The sequence below is a fragment of the Salvia splendens genome, chromosome 4 (assembly GCF_004379255.2).
Source record: "Salvia splendens isolate huo1 chromosome 4, SspV2, whole genome shotgun sequence".
NCBI classification, from domain to species: domain Eukaryota; kingdom Viridiplantae; phylum Streptophyta; class Magnoliopsida; order Lamiales; family Lamiaceae; genus Salvia; species Salvia splendens.
In genome coordinates this window covers 19,544,496-19,550,495 of record NC_056035.1, presented here as the reverse complement: position 1 = coordinate 19,550,495, position 6,000 = coordinate 19,544,496, and the positions used below count along the sequence as shown (strand labels likewise).

The following is a 6,000-nucleotide window of genomic DNA, read 5'->3' as shown; positions in this document are numbered from 1 at the left end:
TCCAACTCCAAGAATCCCATGGTGTCCACAATTTTGAGCTTCAATCTCCATCTCCACCCCCACCACCAAAACCAAAACCCCAAGCCCAACTACCTCTTGAAGAAATCATCAATATTCCCAACCAACTTAACTAGAAAATCCTCCCCCCTCCCCACAAAATGCTACCCCAATCCCTCAATGACACCATCATCATCATCAAATCAATCTCAATTAATCTCCCAGTTTGGAGAAGCAGAGCCGGACCCCACCCTCATCAACGATGACCTAAAGCCGACGCCCCCTGCCCACCGGACTATGTCTGGAGTGGATATGGCCAGCCTGTGGGTAGGGATAGTGGTGGGGGTGCCATCATACTACCTAGCCGGCAGCCTAGTCGACCTGGGCATGGCCTGGTGGCAGCCAACGTAATCCTCCTATTCCCACACCTCCTAACCGGCCACCCGGGCACGAAATACGGAATCTCCTTCCCAGTCCTAGCCAGATCCTCCTTCGGCATTCGCGGCGCCAATATCCCCACTCTCCTGAGAGCCCTGGTTGGGTGCGGCTGGTACGGGATCGAGTCATGGATCGGGGGTGAAGCAATCCTCCTCCTCCATCCAGAGAGCGTCTTCCCTTGCAGAGTCAGCAAACTGGCTTGGCACTTCACCCCTGGCGTTCGCGTGCTTCATCGTGTTCTGGCTGCTGCAGCTCGGAACATTCTGGAACGGGATCGAGGGAATCCAACAGATTGAGAAATACGCAGCTCCGGTCCTGAGCCTGCTCACGCTCTCCCTCCTCACGTGGTCGTATGTTAGAACTGGCGGCTTCGGCCACATGCTCTCCCTCTCATCAAAGCTTTCGAATTCCGAATTCTGGGATCTGTTATTCCCTTCTCTGACAGCAAACACCAGTTTCTGGGCTACTGTAGCGCTAAACATCCCGGACTTCACTCAGCTACGCCAAGAGCCAGAGTGATCAAAACATAGGCCAAGCCGGTCTCCCCTTGTTTATGGGAGCATTCACATTTGTGGGGCTGGCAGTGACTTCATCCACCACAGTCATATTCGGTGAAGTCATTTCCAGCCCAATCCACAGCTTCTGGGTAAAATAGGTGGGATTTGGACCAAGATCTTAGCCATACTAGGCATAAGCCTGGCCATCATCACAACCAACGTGGCAGCCAACGTGGTCGCCCCCGCAAACGCGCTCGTCAACCTGAGCCCATCCGCCTTCACGTTCCGGAGGGGGGCCCTGCTGACGGCGCTGGTGGGGATCGCGTTCCAGCCGTGGAGGCTGCTGCAGTCCAGCGAGAGCTTCGTGTACACGTGGCTGGTGGGGTACTCGGCTTTTCTGGCGGGGGGTGATTCTGGTGGATTATTACTTGATCAAGGGTACGGAGCTGAGCGTGGGGGATCTGTACACGATGAGCCCGGAGGGGGCTTACTACCTATATAACACCGATACGCCACCCTGTTGCCGTATCACGTATCGGATACGTATCCGATACCGATACGCGACGGATACACCGTCGATACGTATCCTGGGCGTATCCGCGAGCTGGGCCGTATTGGGCCGGGAAACCTCAGATTCGATACGTATCCTTCGGCGTATCCGCGAGCTGGGCCGTATTGGGCCTTCATCCTCCTCTATCTGCAAAGATCTGAGGTTCTCCTCTTCGAAATCAACGTCCATCTCTGTCGAAGAACTTCGCAACTTTCAATTTACGAACTTCAATCCGATTTGGGAACAAAATTGACAGTTAATCGGATATGAAGAAGAAGAAGAAGAAGAAGAAGAAGAAGAAGAAAGGGGAGGCGCCGCTATTGCCTCAACTAGGGATTGAAGAAAATTGGAAATGGGAGAATGAATTGGGCAAGAAGTAGTCACGATGGAAAAGGAGTATATTTGGGGCTCATTTTTTGGGCCAATTTATTACTCCATTAACTTTGTCTAATTTTGTAACTATAAATAAATATTTTGATCAATATTATTGGTAATATGGATAAGTATAACCAAAAAATCGATGTGGTGTAATCGACCACAAAAGAAATTGACTTTAGCTTTTAATATTTTGTAATTTTATTATTTTTATTTGTATAATAACATTAGAATATCTATTTTGTAATTTATTATGCACTATTATTATTTATTAAAAAAATAGTTAAAACGTATCCGCGTATCGGGTTGTTTGGGAAAGAGCCGTATCCGCGTATCCGTATCCTTCGGATACTGATACGCGTATCCGTATCCGTGCCGCATAGCTTACTACTACTCTGGTGGGTTCAATGTGGCGGCAATTGGGGCGCTGGTGGTTGGGGTTTTGCCTGTGGTTCCTGGTTTCTTGAATAAGCTTGGAATGGTGAGATCGGTTCCTCAAGCCTTTGCGCTTGATTACAACAATGCTTGGTTCATTAGCTTCTTCTTAGCTGCCTTTGTGTACTGGCTGATGATCAGACTCACAGCTGCCTGATTCTCATACATTTCTGTTTATAATTGTCACACAAATTCAAACCTATGTGGAGTGGAGTGGAGTGGAGTATCATTTTTCTACGAATCTTGTTGAGTTAGTTAATTAATTATAGATTTGCATATCTTTTGCATATCTTTTGTCTTGCTCATTAAGTTAGTATCCACTATTATAAATAGTGGACATTGTTCTTTAGTTCAATCATTCAAGAAATATCAATTCAGTTTATCCTTTATCGTTACTTTATCTTTTATTGTACTTTATTTTCCGCAAGTTCATCTCGTCAAACCCTAATTGACCGAGAACCCTAGGCTGCTCGACGGGAGGATCCCGCGAACGAACCTAACCCTTCTCCGGCGACTTCGCGCTGCCGGAACCGATACGAGTACCCTCGTATCAAATCTGCTTCTAATTATAGTTATTTCAATACTACTATTAAAAATTGATAAAGAATCTATTTAAAGATAACAAGAAAAATGTGATTGTTTTACTTAAAAATCATGGCATACATATAATTGTGCAGGAAAATCAATAGTAAAACTTAATTTATGCTGCTTGCAGAATATAATTAGAAGAGTTTTTTTATTATTGAGTAAATTCTGTTATTGCTCGTAAAATGGTTGGGAATTGGGATAGCAAATGTCTAAGATATATTGGGCCTAACTCTTGTAGAACTCCAATTTTGCTGGCTTTCAAGTTTGGATCGTGATTTGTAAAGCCCACTTATTTCTGCCTATTTCAGTTCGTTATGAATTAGTGATGAAATCTATAATCTCAAATGGATTTGAGGAATTTATGTAAACTCCGACATCCACGTCAGCATCAAATTTGGAGAAGTAAGGTTTCGCGGTAAAATCATGATAAATTGAAAGTGTATAGATGATTATTGACGCGAAAATGTTCGTCTATTCATAAGCTATTCAGTAGCGACAGTCGCGAGATGTTGGGTTTTTATGGTAATTTTTTTGTTTAATCAATCTTAAGCTATTAAAAGCCAAAAGGACATGTCTCATATTTAAGGCATCATGCCTCTTGGAGAGGAAATTAGTGAGAATATAAACATTTTTCACGGCAATAACAGGATTAATTGTAATTTGTACCCAAAAAGTTGTCCACTGATTGAAATAGATGCGAGGAAATTAATGAGAATATAAACAATTTTCACGGCAATAACAGGATTAATTGTAATTGTACCCAAAAAGTTGTCCATTGAAATAGAAAAAAGTAAAATGTAATTAGTAACTTTTAATTAGTTAGTCTAGCATTTTTCCAGCCTATATATAAAAGGCATTTTATTGTAAATTGCAGTCAACAATTTTCACAAGGTAGTCAATAAAGATTTTCTCCCTTTTACTCCCATCTTTCTCTTATGCGATGGTTTTCTCAATTTTCACATATCAATGGTAGTTTCTCTTTCTTCTTTCTCTTTCAATTCATCTTCTCCAATGGTTCTTCATCAATTTGTTTCTCCATTTTCAACATGGTATTAGAGCACAAATCCGTTGCGCGCCTCTAATTACCTCTATCTCTTCTATCCTTGTTTTTTTGTTTTTTTTTTCATATAGCTAGGGTTTGTGATTTTGATTCGTGAGAATTTTCTGCCAAGTCTCTCACCGAATTCCGTCTTTCCACCGGTGCTCCAGGTTCTTCAATTCTCTCTCTTCGGCTTTGAAATTTCCGTCGATTTGAAATCTCAAATTTGTTCCTCAATCTCAATCTCATTCTCTGTTTTCTCTCTCATTTTTTTAACTTTGCTCATTGGATTGTATAATCCAAATTTGTATCATTTGTTTCTGGATTTGTATGATCCAAGTTTGTATCCTGTTTTTGGATTTGTATAATCCAAGTTTGCATCCTTTGTTTATTGGATTTGTATGATCCAAGTTTCTCTCGTTTTAGTCACCGATTAATCGCTTGAATGTTTCTGTTTGAGATATGTTTCTCAAATTTGTTGTTGATTTTCTGAATATGTTTTCAAATCCATCGTTGTTTTCTGATTATATCGGATGAATTTTCTTTGGTTTTGTTTGTCCCCCTCGCTATATACAGCTCATCCCAGGAGAGGTTTTAATTAGGCGCAACCAATTGAACTTTCGTAGGCGGCAATGTCATCATTTCACGGCGCCGTTGCCGCCTTGTGTATCGAGTCACTGTTTGCCTATGAGATTGAGATGTAGGGTTTATGTGCTTGTAAGGAGTGATACTCAAAGGCTCTGTTTGATGCCTCTCTATTGGTGTTTTGGAAGGATATTTGTTTGTGTTCAAGGTGAATTTTTCAAGAGTTAGCATTGGGAATTGGTTTTCTGTGTAGAGATTGATTTGGTCACTTGGAGAGAGTGATGAGCCTACTCAAGGATTGATATTGTGATGAACAATCTGCATTGGGAAGAAGTTGAACTCTCTCTGATTCCTTCTGCTAAGGGGAGTTGAGATCAATATTTGAAAGCTTGTAAGCAATTGTTGGCCTAAGAACATCAAACTAGCTTGAGATAAAGGTTGCATTTGTTGAGGGCAAAAACTCCAATTCCAGCAAGTGGATGATTTACAAGTGTTGAAGATGATATTCTAAGAGGAAGTTAGAATAAAACTTGATGTTTGATACGCTCGGATTTTGCACTGTTTTAAGGCCATCTTTTGGTTCGTTTTCAATGTCAAAGTTGCATTACATGTCCATTATTTGCATATTTTATCTATTTTGGTATTTTGACATGTTTTGTGAGAAATGTGCATATTTGAGCCTAAAAAGGGAGTCAAAATGCGATGTTAGAAATCTGGAGCTATTCTGCATGTCTAGCGATCCGTTGCAACACTGCCAGCGACCGCTAAGCAGTACCGGCCCGCTCCGGGAAAGTTGTTCATGAAGGTCAAGACACGCCCAGCGACCACTGGAGGATGCGTGGCAACCACTACCTAGAGTCCAGAGAGTTACGAGATGATGGCTAGCGACCTCTGAAACAAGTGCAGCGGCCCGCCAGCCAAGAGATAGAAGCCTCAAACCAACCCACAGCGACCGCTGGGAAATAGCGGCGAGCAGAATTTGCCATACTTTCTCTCCAAGATTTACCATATTTAGCAACCCTTTTCCTTATTTGAGATGGGGCAATTTTCCCCTATAAATACCCCCCAAAGCTTCATCAAAGATAGATCTTCTCTTTGTCAAATATTTCTAGAGCTTAAAAGTTAGAGTGCTTCATTGCGCAAGAGGTTGGAGAAGGATTCAAGATCATCAAGACTACAAGGATTCTACCTTTGGGTTTTATTTGCTTTAGTCTTATGTTTTCATTGTCTTCCCTTCAATCTATGTTTTTAGTTTATTCTATCATATGTAACTAAACTCATAGGACTCTAGGGATGTGTTAGTAACGACTTTGATTATACAATTCCTTTTTCTATTTAACATCCGTTTTGTTCATACTTTGTTTCTTCCTTAAGTTAATGGATAATGCTTCACGTTTGAGTGACACATTCAGTGATGAATTAATATAACTTGCTACACAATCGTGAGAGGAGGTTGGCGAGTTAGATCCACTTAATAGATACTATAATTAGCTTTC

The 6,000-nt window shown here is 41.6% G+C and overlaps 1 pseudogene; it reads left to right on the top strand.

The window, feature by feature from the left end:
- On the top strand, positions 1-2,492 carry LOC121800503 (annotated as a pseudogene).
- Positions 2,493-6,000: the final 3,508 nt, after the last annotated feature.